A 17,774-nucleotide genomic window follows, 5' to 3' on the forward strand; every position below is an offset into this window, starting at 1 on the left:
CCTGTTTTCTGAAACAAAATTTTGTCTTTCTGGTTGCTGTTCTCAGCCGTCAAATCTTTAGTGATCATTCAAAATCATTTGTTTTGTGACCACACCCGTTATTAGGAAGGTAATATTTCCAAATCTTGAGGAATATGCGTCAAAGTTCTCTCTGGTCTAGCCTGGAAACTTAAGCCTAGTGTAATATTGTGTAGGCCACTGAGGCCTAAAAACCTGTAACTCGCAGGAGATAAAACATATAAGTTTCCTGGTTGCGGTATTTCTATTTATACTTCAAAGAGTGCTGGATGAAGTAAACCAGTCCATCTGTAGATTAAATTCATGTGGAAGGCCACCATGGAGTTCAACCCTAATTCCTCAGTATTGTGTTCAGCAAAAGAAAATGCTTTTTTAATAGTTGTTAATAGTGTTAATAAGGTTTTAATAATGTTGAAAAGTGCGATATACCTGGGCAAGTTATCCGGAATATTATGGAGTGAAAGAAATTCTGGCGTTTCGCACGGCAGTTTGAAATTTTTATTAAACACATTTGACAGAAACTGCTGAGTGCTGAGGATATCAGCATTTACTCTTGATCTGTAGTTGGAACTGAGAAGTCTTTCTGGTAATGCAAGCTCTCCACCACCTCACCTAGGAAAGACATGTATGCTTTGTTGTAAAGAGCTTTGCCACCCGCTACAGTTTCGAACCAATTCTCCTTGAAATGCAAGCCGGTCAGCCATTTATTTCATGGCTGGTTACGTGGCTAGAAAGAACCTATGAAGCTGTAGCTTTGTTTTAGTTGGTAATCTTTGATCATTGTAGTGGTCTACCACGCTTTATGACAATTCTGCGTAGATCTATGTGGACTTTCAATTCAGTATACATCATCTAATGCCTCACCAGGCAAAATAACGAAAGTAATGTATGCCGTGATCAAAGTACGTCACTAAGTGGGCTATTTATGAACTCCGAGGTATTTCAAACTTCCTAACGAGTTTAATACGGAAACGGCCAATTCAGAATATAGTTTTTGTTGACTTTTTATTGTTGCATCAACAGGAACAAAACCATTTGAAGAGGCTTTAGGGGTATGGTTTTCTGCAATTATTGACTTTATCGCATTTGTTCGAGTTGAGCGGCATACATTAGCCAACTAAAATGTAAAAAGATACATTCAGATTCCAGATTGTTTATGGATATTGGGAGTGGAAAATAAAGTAGATTGACGGAATACCTCATAAACGACTTCCAGAAAAATAAAAGGATTGTGTCCGCATTCTTCTCTTTGACCGATTGTTCAGAGCACCTTCCGTGCACAGTGAACATGAGCAACTTTGACATAGTGAACAAAGTGAACAAAGATGCGGTAATTTTAATGGAAAAAGGAATCCAGAAGAGCGGCGGGGGTTCATATAACTGAAATGGTGTCTGGACAAGAAACGTTTAACTGCCTGTAGGTCAGCACGAATGTGTACATGGAGTTGTTACTGGGTGACAATTGAGACTGTGAAGTAATCAAATTCTTGTGGACGGTGAGGTGTAGAGTTATATCACTGTAGAAAGGTCGAAGTTTTCTGAGTGGCTTATCTGAAAATGATGATTATATGGGATAAAACGAGCGGACGAACCCTGAGAGTAGTTGTTCGGCTGCCTGAATTGTCTCTCGCCAGTAAAAGCTCAGTCAATTATTTAGCTCCTATTAACCACCCGCACGAATTCCATTGAGAAACGGACTTTTTTCGAACAGGTGTAGAATGTTTGGTGATCATTTGTTCTGTGAATCATTCCAGCAGAAAACTGTTACCGAGGAATGTACCAGTGTAATGGTGATGCTACTGATGGAGAGGCATGTGAGTAGTATGTTTCGTTCTTGTAAATTCGCTTTGCATCTCTTGAAAAGAGAGATCTGTTGCGGAATTTGTGGAGTCGCTTTGATGCATTTGCTTGGATTTGACCAATGGATGATTTGAGTTATTGAATATCCAGGAAAGTTCAAGAAGCCGCGTTCAGGAGAAGATGGATGTTCATTTTCTGTAAATAAGATGCAAATGAGAGTTTTGCTTCCCTGTCCAATAGCCTGTAACTGGTCAGTTAGCATTTTCTAAAAAATAATTTCGAAACGAAGTCCTTCTCTCTTTTACCAGTATTTCGCCTGAAATGCTAAAAAACAACGTATGTTTTCAGTGGGCGCTGTGGACCCTGGCCTGTTCAAAACAAATAGCCATGCTGCATTCCTTTTGGTGGACAAATTAATCTTGACAGGACTGGACACCATTTTACAGAAGTGGACTCTGCGCGGCATGGAATAATTTTGCACTGCTAATGCTTTTATCATGCTGAATGTACTAGTTCCCAGTCGATCTCCGTTTTTTTTCTATAGATTACTACTCTGAAACACCAAAGAATGGATTGCTATAAAATAAAGGTGTAAACACCCTTTTACTTAAAGCTTTCCCAGACCTAACCGGCAGCACGTGTGTTCTTGAAGGGTGAATCACTCACCACAGAAATGCCACCAAATTTTGAGATTAGTTTCGACTGATTTTCCGACAACCTGAGGTTTAAGCAAGTTAATGACAGCCAGTTGTTTCTTATATTCCGCATGTTCACTTTGGAGCCCACTAATGAGAAAACAAAAACTATGATTTTCCAACGCATTGCTGATGCGTTTCCGGAAATTTGCTGGCTCATCCTGTGTGGAGTTCCAGAATTTATTCTAAGGAAACGGCTTAGTCGTCTGTAGTCAGAATTAGAAGCATTTAAAAAAAACATTATCGTTGGGTTGAAGAGTGAGCTTAAAATTTACTTTAATGTAACACAATACAGGAAACGCGTTCTTGAAGAGAAATAGTGCACCATCCGTAGAATAGATTCTTTCAGTAAAAAAAGAATAACACATTCAGTACTTCTTGAATGTTCTTTGAAGGACAGATATGCAGACAAATCCGGTGAACGATTCTAACAGTTTAGTTAGATTGTTGATTGAGTGCGCGGTCTATCTAGGAAGAAACTCAAATATGTCGGGCTAATTCACACGATTTTGTTCATATATTTAAGCAGTTTTCCAGACGAGTAAACCGAGCAACGAGTCGATGATACTACCCGTGCACGAAGGCAGTTTTCCATAACCAGGTGCATAAATGGTCCAAATGAATTATTTAAAAGTCGATAAAAGCAGAGGGCCACGAAACATTTCCATTTTCACCTCACGCTTGGTGATTAATGTTCGGGTCAGCAAGTGACAAGCATCATTTGAATAAAAATAAATATAAGTAAAACGGAATAAAAAAGGTGCGCAACCAACAAGCAGCTATCCTCTGACCGCTCCCTATTAAAACAGCGTAAAAGCACCTCAAGACCACTTTGCAAATAGAACAAACCGCATTATTCTGCCCCTATTGGCTAGTTGCCAGGTTTTCAAAGCCAAAAAACCACCTCTTTGGCTGAGGAGGGTTTTTAGTGTCCATACTAACGATATACCTACTCGTACAATGGAACACCACCTAAAATTGTGAATCGACCTGCATACCTATAACTGATACCTGAGAGTTACACCACTTTGTCCGGAGTGGATGAACAACCAGCCGATTTTCATAAACAAGGAAGAAGATAGCAGGTTGGGAGCTTTCCTTTGTTTCATTGGACAAACGAAGTTAATTAGTTCCAACAGAAATGAAGAGCTCTATAACTTTTTTTCATGAGTTTCACTCGAAATTAGCCTTCCTTGCGGTAATGCTAGTCTAAGAGACATTTAATTTAAATAGGCTGATGAAACACCCTCCAAGTGAGGAAGTTAACTATATTGTGCTAGCGTGTGTTAAATATGATACCGTCTAACGTTTGGCTGCGAACCAGGGTCAGACAGGAATCGTCATTTCAGAAGCCTAGGAGGAGAAACAAGTTCGTAAAACCACCCATTGGTCTGGCCGTAACGGGAAAGGAGAATTGGGAAAATTTAGTAATACATTTCTAGAAAGACTTGTATTCGACATGATTTGCGCAGAAGGACTGGCATGCGGAAGACCATGTTTGGGTAATTTTGTCTGGTTAGAAGTCTTAAAGTTGTTGTCTTCACACATGGTCGTATGTATTGATCAATGTCAGTGCACATAATTTGGGAAAGCGAAGCTATTCACACGATAGCTACAAACGATCTCATAGAGGACGTGGTGACTGGGAGTGGAAGTTTTTACAATATCTCACATAGGATGCTTTCTGATCAGCAAAAAAGTTGCAAAACTTATCGGCTGCACTTCCAATGATGCAAGAAATAAAGGCATAAATTTATTCAGATGACTGATAAAGTGTTAGTTGGGTAATGCGGATTACTGTATCCGAAATTGTTTTTAAACAACAAGAGAAACAAACTACTGCATACTGGTTTGCCAGGTCCTCAAATTCGCTAGGATTTTTCCATTGCTTTAAAAAATAACATTGATTTTCTCCGTCTACTCGGTAAACTAACAGAAAGACATGAGGTGGTTCTCAGTGCTTTGTATATATTTTCTGTCGGATGTTGCGTTGAGACGATGACCATTTTTTGGTTCAAACGAGCTGCTTCCTTCGGAGCATGTGATTGGTTTTAATGGTTTAAGCAAGTTTACTAAAGAGTTACTGAGTTGCAAGTGAGTAACTGAAAAAAATTATAGTTATAGACAATGATGCCTAGTGAGCTCCTCCATTGGAAGTGCCTCAAATACTAACGGGTTTGGGTTCTTATGGTCAGTTTGTTCAAACGAAACAGTGCAAAGAAGCTTGAGAATTATTTGCGCTACTTTTAGTATCTTGATGATGAGGTAATGCTATTCGGTCATCCCGAAGAGTTTTATTGCTGCACGGTTACGGGTATGAATTCTGGTTTAACACGATTGAACCTGTTGTCTACTGTTAAATGGCTACTTTGTTTTTTGTTCCAATGGAATTAGATTTTTGCGGAGGATCACCAAGCCATCGACAAACGTTTTATGGTTGCTGCCCTATCCTAAGATGTAAACGTTTATGGATTCACTTGTTTCACATATCCGTTTCAGCAGGCTTTGAGGTTTACTACTCTCCGTTTTTTTCAAAATTACTGTGAAAGATGATGAAAGGAACCGGTTTTTTGCCTTTGGCGCACGTCACGAGCAAATGCTGCTATATTCAATAGGAACGCAGCGGCCCCAAATTGTTCTAAATATTGTCTGCGTTTGGCAATGCTTACAACGGAAAAACAAAACGACTTTGCTGAAAAGGCAACAGATATAGAATAAGCATTCTAAGGCCAAATGTTTGAATTTAAAATACTATGTTGTGTGGTTAGGTTCTTTGCAGAAGAAGTTTGATTAGAAAAATGAATTATCCGGTCAATGTGGCTTTCTTTGACTGGAACTCAAGAGACTAGGACTTACCGTGTTGTGACAGTTTGCGTCTCTCTGTGACCCACTGAGCCATACGGGATAGTGTTCGTGTGACAACTTTTCTCATACCAGGTTGGTCAGTGGTCAGAGGTCTGACGAACAAAGTCTCCTGGTCCTGCATGCCTGGGGTTAGAACAAGGACGGAGATCGTTCTCTAAAATGCTATTGTACTTGCATTTTTGGCCAGAAACCATTGAACTGCTGTCAGACTTTTGAGCCAAAGGCCTTGGTGGTCTAATCGTCTTCCTGTCTGGGTCCTGCCGCCCTGCTGGGATCCCAGCTAACATTCAAACATGGCACTTAAAACTGACTGCTTCAGACAATCAGATAGTCATGCTAAGATTGCCTCTTACCTTATATATCAGGACATTTTCCAAACCCACAGCTTGGGTTTTATTAAGTCCTACTTTAGAATGGGTAACTACGCAGGCATAAAATTCTGAATTTTTAGCAGCGATTACACGAAAACTTGAGTAATTTAAAAGGTGATTAGAATAAGTATAACACTGCCGAGGAGATGAGATTCATGTCAACTATGGTTGCGATAAAGGGAAAATGGAGTAAAATTTGAGTTTTTAAGTATCCCGGCTTTTCACTCTCGAAGGCTCGGCTGCGTTTTCTAGCCAGAACATTGCATGTTTTAACCGAAGTGGCAAAAGCTTTCTGTCGAAGCGAACAGAGCGCTCTATTGGCATGACGTTAAACATCATACTATGTAACTGCCAAGAATAATGCACAGTATGTGATTTAAGAAAAAATCTACTTAAACAAGGGGTTCTCACAATAAAAGCAATGCATTTGTTCTTCACTAATGCACAAATGTAACTATGGGGAACCTAGACATATACAAAATAAACACAAATGAATAACTGTGCTGTTTTCACTGCCGATCTGGACTAAAAAATCAAGCACACCTTTGGACGATAAGGCTAAAAAATTAATTCCTTTTCATTACTGCCGAAAATCACCTTTCAACATCTAATGTCGGTAATCATCTTTAACAAATTGTGCCTTGAACACCCTATAAACACAGCTGCACTCTGGACTTACAGAGGATACGAGGTTCAAATGCACACAGAGAAATAAATCCGCTCCTTGAATCTACGATACAAATTAGTTCATACTTGTTGAAAATGGCAAAAGACGTCGAATCGCTCGCATGTCGCACTTCATGATCCACCCGAAAAGTGCGGCCTGTGGGGTCTACGATACACTAATTTTTGTCCTTTCAGCAGTTCTGTAAGCAGTTTAAGTGCCATTAGAATTTTAAGACTTAATGTAACTAAAATCATTCTTAACCCCGTGACTTGGAAAATGCCTAACCCCCGGTTTCCAGTCTGACCCAAACTAATGAAACGAAGAGATTTGTGCGAACGATTTAATTAGGATTCCTTCAGCTGACGAATTGGGTGATCACCTGTGGTTAATCAGCAGTAACCATAGATAAAACATAGTGAACTCTCGATGCGGCGAGCACGGCTTCTGCAAAAACGCACCAGATAAGTAACCTGTTCTGTTATAAACTGGGCAAGTAATCTGCACATCTGGGCACGTTGGTGTGTATTGTGCTTTTCGACATGGTACAACAATACATGCATATAGGTGAACTGTTACGTCAAAGATTGAAAGACCGTTTCCCACCGCCGGCCACTTTGATTTTCTTTACCAGCAAAACGTGAAAAACCAGTGGACGCAAGTGTTTACGCTAGTAGCAACCATTTTATTAAATTTGCTGTAGATGTAGCACCTTTGATAGTGGCATATTCTTTTTTGCTATACGATACATGTATAAACGTAATGCACCACTCATATGGTTGCTGAAAATTTTTCGATAGCAACCGTCTTCAGCAACATGCATCGTGATATCTCAAATATCGTAGCAAATGAAACATAAGGCGGGCTGGTGCAGCTCATTTAGTTGCTTGGGAACATCACAAACGAGAGGTTCAGCTGAATTGCAGGTTAGTCTCTCGCAACACCAAATTTGTTTACAAATGAGTGTATTTCGCCTATCAGACCATCGTCGAAGCGATTCCAGTGTGATACTTTGTCTGGATCTATCGTACGGTTTCCGACTCCTCCCTCAACATTTCGAAATCAAATGCTCACCAAGTTTCGGCAAAAACACTGATCACAGAAATGTGAATTTTTTGAAAGATTATTAACGAAGCGTTACACGGAATATAAAGTTTCCATGGATTCTGGAGCTTTTATAACAAAACTGAAAGGTGACATAAAAAAGCAAAAAAATTGAACGTCCATATCGTTGACAACCACCGAAGAGATTTTCCACTAAAATACGACATAAGTGGAGAATGTGCCCTCTTGCACAGCTCAGTAGCAATTAGAGGGCTAGGCTATTTACCCAAATTGGTCCACGTCAGCTCCATAGCTCTAAGTGGAGACGGCTGTTGGGACTATCAGGTAACTACGTAAACCCTCCATCGATATGGACGTACACTTGTCAATCAGTGATTGTTTTAGATATTTTCTCACTCTGTGCCCCAGAATTCCTCCAATCATTCCTGGTGATTTTGAACCCCATTGGCTAATTTCGAAATCGATAATTTTTCAACCGCCAAACTGGCTGGCTTATGAGCAGCCAGGTAACCGTATTCTGGCATGAAAAACAGACGCGCTTGTAAACTATGAATGTTGTCACTTGTTTTCGACTCGCTTTTACCTCAAACAGACTGATTTGCAAAGAGCTGTCTAGTGAAAAATTGATGTTATGTAACAGCTGGCGTTGTACTAAACGGTAGAAGTGTTGTTTTGTGGATAGGAGTAAATCTTTGTCTGGTTAGAATGTCAGCCAGAATTTCGGACTTGTAAAACCCAGATTCGCTGACAAAGTGCGAGGTCTGCAGTGTGTGCGGCAGTGTCAAACCGAAGACTGTCCAGGGATGGAAAAACGTGATGACCCAAATATTTAAAAATATACTTTGGAGACATGTTTGTTGGAGCATGTCCTTTAGGAGGGTCACTGTTGGGATATGCACTGCAGATAAGCTCTAATGACGGCAAAGCTCAAATTTTGCTTCCTTCTATTTTGGGCCCGAACAGAAGAATGGTCATGTGAGTGAGTAGTCTACCGTGATGAACATGACTGATACTCTATTCACTGCTCTATTCATTATGCTCTTGTTTTAATATTCCATATGCTGTACATATACACCAGTTTTAATACATGCGTGCTACTTGTTGAGCTGATCTGAATTCAAGGTTTCTAGTTCGCCTGGTTATACTGATATACGTGCGAAACTTAATTCTCACATTTTGGCGTCGCGGGCAGGATCAATTAATCATGCCTGCCGAAATGGAACCATTAGATGTTAATTTAACTATGCGGGACGTCCAGGATTATTCAAAACGGTTCGACATATGGTGTCTCACAAAATCTTATACGGATGATAAGAAACTCATTGCGTATTTCCCACACTTCGTTAGCAAGGAGGCGTATACGTGGATCAAGAATATGGTATATCCTGAATCTCCAATCGATATTTCCTACACTGTATTGGAGAAAAACCTTCTTCGACACCTCATACCCATTAACTTCGTAGAAGCCGAATGGGCTAGGTTCAATATGTTGACCCGCTCCCATTCTCAGTCGGTTCGTGATTTCGTATTGCAGCTGCAGACACAGGCAGCCAAATATGACTGCGGTGCCCGATTGGAAGACCAACTGCGTGACAGGCTCATTGCTGGCATCCAACTGCCCGAATTACAGCAGAAGTTGCTGCTCTGTCCGGATCGGAAATTTCAAACTATTCCGAAAATATGTGAGCACTATAAAGATATGAGGCATGTCACAAAGACTGAGGAAGCAGTTTTGTTAAATTATTCCAGAAGAAATCATTCAAGGATGCAGACGAACAGCAAATTCATACCTCGAACAGATTCTCGTGCCCAAAATCCATCAACACGTCACAGATCGTAACTCGAATCCGATGGTTCAAAAATTTGGGAAATGTGAATCTTGTGGGCGAAATCATTCCAGATATCCATGCTCTCACAGGCGAGCGAAGTGTTTTATCTGCGATAAAACGAGACACATTCAACCCGTCTGTAAGTTCAAAAAAGTGTTTCGCTTAACTTCTGACCCAAATACTGATGTGAAAGCATTATCTGAAGACATCTATACTCTTTCTCTGTTTGCTTTGACCCAAAATTCGTCACATGTTTTTAGAACGTTGATATCCGCTTCTGGTCAAAAGCACGACTTTGTTGTTGATACTCGTAGTGTTGAGTTCATTATCCCACAATCAGATCTAACTGCATTCTACCCCAGTGCCGTAATACTGCCTACAGATGTTAACATTCGCGGCATCACTGGACATTCTGTACCTTTAGCTGGTAGTTGCACGGTTCCTGTGAGGTTACCCCAAGGTACCTCTATCGATTGTAATATTTTGGTTTCAACGTCGAGACAGTCGATTATCGGACTCAAAGTTCTGCGCTCACTGCAAACCAGCATCACCTTTCTGACTTCTGTGAACGAGAATGAACTCAAACAATTGATTCTTAAATATTCTAAGGCTACAGGTGGCATGCAAATTCCCAAGGTGAGGCTCGAAGTTACAGGAGAGCCTATATTTCTTAAGAGATGGACTATTCCATTTGGCTTACGCGAGCCTGTTCGTCAAGCAATAAATTCAATGTGTGCGAAAGGAATACTGACTCCTGTCGAATCATCGAATTGGGCAACTCCGATAGTTACCCCACTGAAGGCTGATGGTATTACTCCGAGAATTTGTGGTGACTACGGGCTTACGCTATATACGCGGCTACTACAACGTACATGTACCACGGAAAAGCCTGAAGATGGACTGTATCGTTTATCAGGTTCAAATGTGCTTTCAAAAATCGATCTAAAAGATGCTTACATTCAAATACCACTGGAGGAATCCTATAGTAACCTTACCGTGATCAACACACCGTTTGGGTGATCATGATGAAATTTCCTTCCCTTTGGTCTGAACGTTTCACCAGCTGTATTTCAGCAAGTTATGAATACTATTGCAAAAAACTTGGATGGTGTTGAGACGTACCAAGATGCCGTCATCGTGCACGCTGCTGACAAAACTCCCCATGATACGCGTCTGTTATCTTTACTGAAGCGATTTTCTGAGTTCAGCGTAGCTATTCATCCTGATAAATGCACTGTTTGTGTCCCATCATTTTCATGCCTTGGCAACATTGTGGATGACGGCGGTTTTAAACCTGATACGAAACGTCTATCCCCTTTAGTAAATGCGCCATCACCGACCAATCTACAAGAAATGCTTTCAGTTCTAGGAGCACTCCAGTATAAAATTCGCAGATTCAACGAGAAGCACTTGCTGTATTTTGGGCTGCCAAAAGGCTGCAATAATAATTTTTGGATCAAACTTCACCATTGCTACTGATCACGAGGCTTTGAAGTTCGTGTATCATCCAACGAAGTCTCTGGCGAAGTCATCTGCCGCTATGGTGCAACGGTGGATTATTGTACTGAGTTGGTATACCTACACAATTATTCATCGTAGTGCGAAAATGATTCCTCGTGCTGATTTCTTGTTAAGAATTCCATCATGCGACTCCGATTTAAACAGTTCAGATTGTTTGTTGCCATTACCAGCCAGGCGGGATGTGCTTGTTGCTGACACCAAAATTTATTTCACTCTCATTTTTTGTGCCTTGCGACATGGCTGGACGCAGCAAGAACGACGCCGATTTTCTGTTTTTAATGTCGCCGCGAAAGCTCATCCAATACTGTTTTGAGGATAGAGTTGTCATTCCACCGACTCAGCGAGTGGCTGTTTTTGTAGATTTACAGTCTGGCCATCTGGGCGTTGATAAAATGAAATCCCTTGCACGCTTGTCATGCTGGTGGCCTGAACTGGATGCTGATATCAAGCATACTGCTAAGAATTGTGTTAAATGTGTACACAAGATTCATAACAAGTTTTCACAGTAGTATCCGTGGCCAGTTACTTGTGAAGCATTTCAACGAGTTTATGCCGACTACTGTGGTCCTATTCTACGCTTTAATACTCCGCTTTAATTATTATTGACGCATATTCACTTTGGCCTGAAGTTTTTCTAACTGCGTCTCCAAGTGCCGAATTCACTCAGTAAGCATTCAGGAAATTGTTCAGCATAAAGGTTACCGACTGTTTAGGTCACTGAAAACGGCACACACTTCACTGCAAAATTCTTCGAGGAATGGTTGAAAGGTCTTGGATATCGACACCTGTTTACTGCTCCGCGAGATCCCCGGTCGAATGGTCTTGCTGAGAATTTTGTCCGAACACTAATGTCTGCCATTATTTCACTCTCTCCTACTACTTTTGTGGAATTGGACCGTGGGATTGATAACTTTCTGATGCAATACAGGAACGCCATTCATTCCGTTACTATTTAAATCTATTTAAATCTCGTTCGTTGCGCACAAGTCTTGACTGTGCCAAAACGGCTTATGTTACATTTTTTACGACCTAGTACAGGAATATTACTGTAATCAAATGGCAAACAGATGGTCACAATTCTCGTTTTGGATGATCTCTCTTGCCACCGGAGATATATTGAGCAAAGGTCACTCTGTTAACTGTACTCCTGCTGTTCCTAATACTAATGAATCCTTTGTAGATGATCTTATGTTAGCCGAACAAAACGTATCTGAAGAACACACAACCTGTAAAGAGTCTGAAATCCCCATACTGAGAAGATCCGAAAGATTGTGATCAAGAACACCACTGGACTATAAACATCCGCACGCTCATTCAAGCTGTGGTGAATGTGATGAACATGACTGATAGTCTATTCATTGCTCTATTCATTATTCTTTGGTTTTAATATTCCATATGCTGTATATTTACGCCAACACGAATATACACGGGCTACTAGTTGAGCTGATCAGAATTCTGGATTTCTAGTTCGTATGATTATGCCGATATACGTGCGAAACTTAATTCTACCACAACCACCAACACCTCAAAAAATATGTAATCCTGACTTGAGAGGTTCGCTTTAGATATCATTTCACATTATACCATAGTGGTCATCGATTTCACACTGTGGCATTGTCTGAATAAGCGAAGCGCAGCCTATTTTTTAGAGCAAGATGAAAAATTTTGCACAACCGCTCGCCTTTTGGCGCCGTAACTTTTGAGTTATGGCTATTTGGAAGTAATTTTTATATGTTCTGAACAAGTGGTTGAAAATGAGAAATACTGAATGCGGTTCGAAATGGCCCCGTTATTGTCATAGCGGCTGCGTAGACTAACCTCAGATCAAAAGCTCGCAATAAAGTATCAGACTATTTGAATTTAGGACGCCTAAGGACGTTTTATACGGAAGAACTCATAAGTCATTTACTGTCTTTTTGTGGATAAATCAAAGAACTTGTCTGATTTGTCTGATAATTTTTGGAAACATCGCAAATTGAGTGCAAAGCTGTCTGCTGCAAGACCATGCTAATCAACAGATCCATGAGTGAATTTGTATTGTACGTTAATGTAACACCGTCAATCGACTCCATGTGCATTGTATCATGGTTTGTGCAATGGTTTGGCTATCACGTAGAATTTTCTTCATTTTCTGTTACTTTAACTGTGTGACAAAGGTAGTTCTCGATTTGTTGCTTCCATTTCCATCCCGCGTTACTTGTTTACGCTTTGGACCCGGACGTTCGATATTGTCTTTCCCTCACCACCTCTTTACATGAACTCTTGCAGCTTATGTCGTGTTTGTCTCCATTCGGAAAACATATTGTCGTTGTCTCCAAAATAATTAGCAATAATTATCACGGTTCACAGATGCTGGGCACAACTCCACCATTTTACAATCTTATTGTGTATTTTCATTGTCTCATTAATTATTAAACACTTGTCTGAACATTCCGACTTTTAAAGTTCCGCCCATAGCTTAGCATGGGCCGAAGAGTAATGGATGCAGAGAGTACTATCGACAGAAATATCGGCGAAATGATGCAACTTCACGTGTCCATGGTCTGGTGCACAAAAACACTGGAAACTACTAATCTGTCATAACATTGCAATGCAACATCCACTCTGTGATGTTCTTTGATCGGAAAACTGTGGAGAATGTATCCCTAGGGCGAATTCTAGGCATACAAATTTGTTTGGTTTTGTTTAGTACGTTAGCTGTCTGCACCTTTCAACATCAATGTGATCTAGCGAGGTCTTATCACCACCAAATTACGATGGACCAGAAGTCAGCCATTACACAGAAATTTTGGGCTTGTGACAATGGACCCATATGCCATCCTAAATTTCGGTGTTACTAGTTAATAGTTCAGAGTTAATCAGACAAGGCTGGTTCGTGTATGGCTCATTTTCTTTATTCTAACATTGTTTATGAACTGACCATGCTGGATGTTCGAATACGCAACGCAACGAGCGTTGACGCTTGCTTCTTATTTCATGCTTTAATCTTCCGATTTTGGTACCATTTTCAGGGCGTCATATCTATGCAGTGATGTCTTATTACAAACCTGGTTACATTTGTGTAGGTTTGGGGGCGTTTGCTTTTCGATGACTGCACACATATGGTCAAACTTGTCCCGTAAACCTAAGTTTGTGGTTAGGCTTAATGGAGACCGTAATCTATCCAGCTTGTTTCATGAAAAGTAAACTAGCTCAGATGTACTGCGTCTCAGACGAACAAACTACGTTGTAAAAGGAACCGAAAAAGAAAATATTTTTCGCGTTGCAACCACTCACTATTTTGAAACGTATTTGTCTGAGTGTTTACAAGAATCCGCTGTTTATGCATCGCTCATTTTTAGTTGTCTTATAGCAACTGTGATGGTCACGGGCATCATGGCAGTGAACGGCAGATTGGTTTGTTGATGTCCTGGTGTAAACCGTTGAGTGTGTTTTAAAAGTAAAATGAATTTGACAGATAGCAAGATAGATTTATTCGGCAGGTCATTTGCAATTCAGCCAGGTAGCTACCCCATCGGCTTTGCGATCAGCAGCCATTTCCTCCCTTCAGATAGGTTTGTAAGTTCTAAGACATATGCCTGTCAAAATCAAATGTACGCGGTTTGCCAGTTGATGCTATCTGGATTCGTCAATACTTGTTCATGCCAGTTACTCTGACAAATTGCAATCAATCACACGAAAACCATAACCTTAATTTACGTGTGCGTTATTTATCTGACCACCTACTTTTATGAAGTAATACGTAAGGTAAGGATAAGTCAGAATGCGTTTTCTTGAATATCTCTAAAAAAACATTGAGATTTAAAATGCAATGCCAGACATAACTGGATGGTCGGCCGCTGAGACATTATTCCAACTCAATCCGTGTTTGCTTATCAAAGGTAATTCTGCTCTTTGACCAAGAGACCTGTTGCTTGAAAACGTGTGATCTAAATGGCACTTAAGCCACTCGGTGCGATTAGAAGTGAGTCAGAAGTTTGACTACTTTTAAAAAGCACCGATCAACTTATAAACGTCCTCTCGTTTCTTCCATAAATTCAACTAGTTGAAAATGTAGCGAAGTAGTGAAAGTTATGGTGCACGAAGAGCGATTTTATGAGAGCTAGAAGGTATATGTGAGGATAGTACGACTGTTAAATTCTGTATTAACATCAAAGGGGATAAAAAAAGCATGGCAAAATAGGCATTGACAAACGTTCTAACATAGTGAAATTATCAACGTTACCCATGAATTTTAGCGAGCATGAAAATTACAGCATAAATCCGTTTTTGCTATCTCCGACATTTACAACACTTTCAAAACTTTGGTTGTCAAAAACCTGCCAAACTACTCCAAGGACGCCTTTCCGATTCAATATTTTTTCGAAAAACAGTTTTTATTATTCTTCGGGTCTGCGGTGTCAATGACTAGCTACTGTAAAGCACCCAGTATTCTTGTTAATTGCCTTCAAATGTGAAACCTATTACACATTATCGCATTTCGTGCGCAGTGCACATCAAGATTACTTTTTCCCGTTTCTCATTAGATGCAAAGTTCGCTAATCTCTATCAGCAACTATTCAGGACTTTTCTGACAGTTCGACATTTAATATTGTTGTTAACCTTTTCCTTATTATTTCTGCATCCCCATACTCCAGTTTTTTCTCCTCTAATGTCAGCTAGCGGACGTAACTGATATATCCGTCAGCTTATGTAAAAATATAGACCAGTTGCAATCAATAACATGACATGCACAGCCTTGAATTAAAAAACCCAGTTGCAATATGAAATCAAAAACTGAATAAATTAATAACATTTTGAATGATATCATTCATTTCTCCTTGGAAGTTCACACAAACGAGTTTTAAATGTTAGTGAAGCCATTTGTTATCCTTATATCTTCTCATAAAAGGCTTTTACTCTCCGGTTTTAACGCCTGCTAATCAAGATATTTCTTTTTTAGATACAAATTCATATATTACTTTCCAAACATGTTTTTTCTTCAGCTAAATTAGAGTTTACCAGGTGCAAACTGACTATATTTTTGGCAATTGATGTTTTTATCGGGGAACCAAAGACCGTAGTTTTATGGTTTATTTTTAATTAATTTTGCAACACTTTTGTTTACTTTTCATGACTCCAAAAGTGATCTTCCTAAGTTGATGTCAACTTTTATTGCGGCGAATTCCTTAACTTGCGTGACAATAAAGTATACAGGGAGGACTGTAAAAGTTTCGTTGATCTTTTACTTTAGGTAATTTTGAGGTAAACTAATTCGTTCTTTGCGGATAAATTACAACGCTGACCTCCAGAATTCAAATATGAATGTGACACCCAAACATTATTCGATTAATTATATTCCTTAAAAATTAATAATGTTTTCCGCGTCCAACTTATTTGAACCAACAGCTGGCTTCTAACGCTGCGCCGACACTAAATAAAAAAAGAATCTGCTACAGATGACATATTTAATGGCTTTGGAAATGAGCTGATTCGGCTCAATATTTCATGAAATTAGCGCCTACTTTCATTTAATTTATTTCTATATTTACATTTGAGTCTGATAGTGTACCCTTTTTCACATGCGCTTCCAAAACAAACTTGGATTGGTTCTAATGCATTCTTGGCAGATAAATCCAATATGCAGAAGAAGGCTACTTTCGGGGTATTCCTTATCCAATTAACTTTGGGCAACTTCTAACTTCATATATAGCTTCTTCCGCCTAACCAGGTCCTTTTATGCTGGACGGCGAACATTTTTTGGATGAGTAGCGTCCCAATTTCTATCGAGAACCATAACTACCCTACTCAGCATTTACCAAGGTTCTTTGCGTAACAAATAAGCCAGTGTTGTTAACAAATGAAATTACTACACTCCTGGCCTGTTTAAATGTGAGCTAATCGCATCGCTGATCAGTCACTTGTGCTCGATTGCTTAAGTGGTCAAACTACTAGCCAGGAGGTCACGGGCTCGAAACTTTCCATAATTTTGTAATGTGCGCACTGCTGCACAGTACTTTTCGATTTTTAACTTGACAAGGCTCCACNTTATCCAATTAACTTTGGACAACTTCTAACTTCATATATAACTTCTTCCGCCTAACCAGGTCCTTTTATGCTGGACGGCGAACATTTTTTGGATGAGTAGCGTCCCAATTTCTATCGAGAACCATAACTACCCTACTCAGCATTTACCAAGGTTCTTTGCGTAACAAATAAGCCAGTGTTGTTAACAAATGAAATTACTACACTCCTGGCCTGTTTAAATGTGAGCTAATCGCATCGCTGATCAGTCACTTGTGCTCGATTGCTTAAGTGGTCAAACTACTAGCCAGGAGGTCACGGGCTCGAAACTTTCCATAATTTTGTAATGTGCGCACTGCTGCACAGTACTTTTCGATTTTTAACTTGACAAGGCTCCACCCCCATTAAAATTTCAAAATCTACCACACTACCAAGAACGCAAAGTTACTTGCTAGTTTGCCTGAGGAGACAGGCAGACGCAAAACACCTGCAGCTCTCGTTTGTCAACCCGCCGGCAATCCAGCATTTACGTACCCATATGAATAATCGAAGCTCTCGGATGAGATACCGGTAACGGTAGGTTTCCCATAAAATTTTTAAGCGCCGACCAAATCATTTGGGTACTCTGTGCACCAGAAAAACCTTGAAGGGTTGTCGATAAACAACTTTACGGTAGGATTATCAAACTTCTATTCATGTTGTCATGGTTCACCTTTCCTGTGCTAACGTTTCGCATATCTTGAATTGTTTCCTCTTAGAGTTTCAAAGTACTTTAAGTTTTGCTTACATATAATGCCTACAATAAGGTCAGGATAAATTAATTGGTGTTTCGCAGCCGTTTTCACGCAAAAAGCGATTGTTCACGCGGCGTATTTTGTCAGAATGTTATCTGGAGATAAATTGCTCCTTCACATATTTGCAATAGACGGTGTTTCCACAGTCA

The sequence above is a fragment of the Opisthorchis viverrini genome, assembly GCF_000715545.1.
Source record: "Opisthorchis viverrini unplaced genomic scaffold opera_v5_22, whole genome shotgun sequence".
In the NCBI taxonomy this organism is placed as follows: Eukaryota; Metazoa; Platyhelminthes; class Trematoda; order Opisthorchiida; family Opisthorchiidae; genus Opisthorchis; species Opisthorchis viverrini.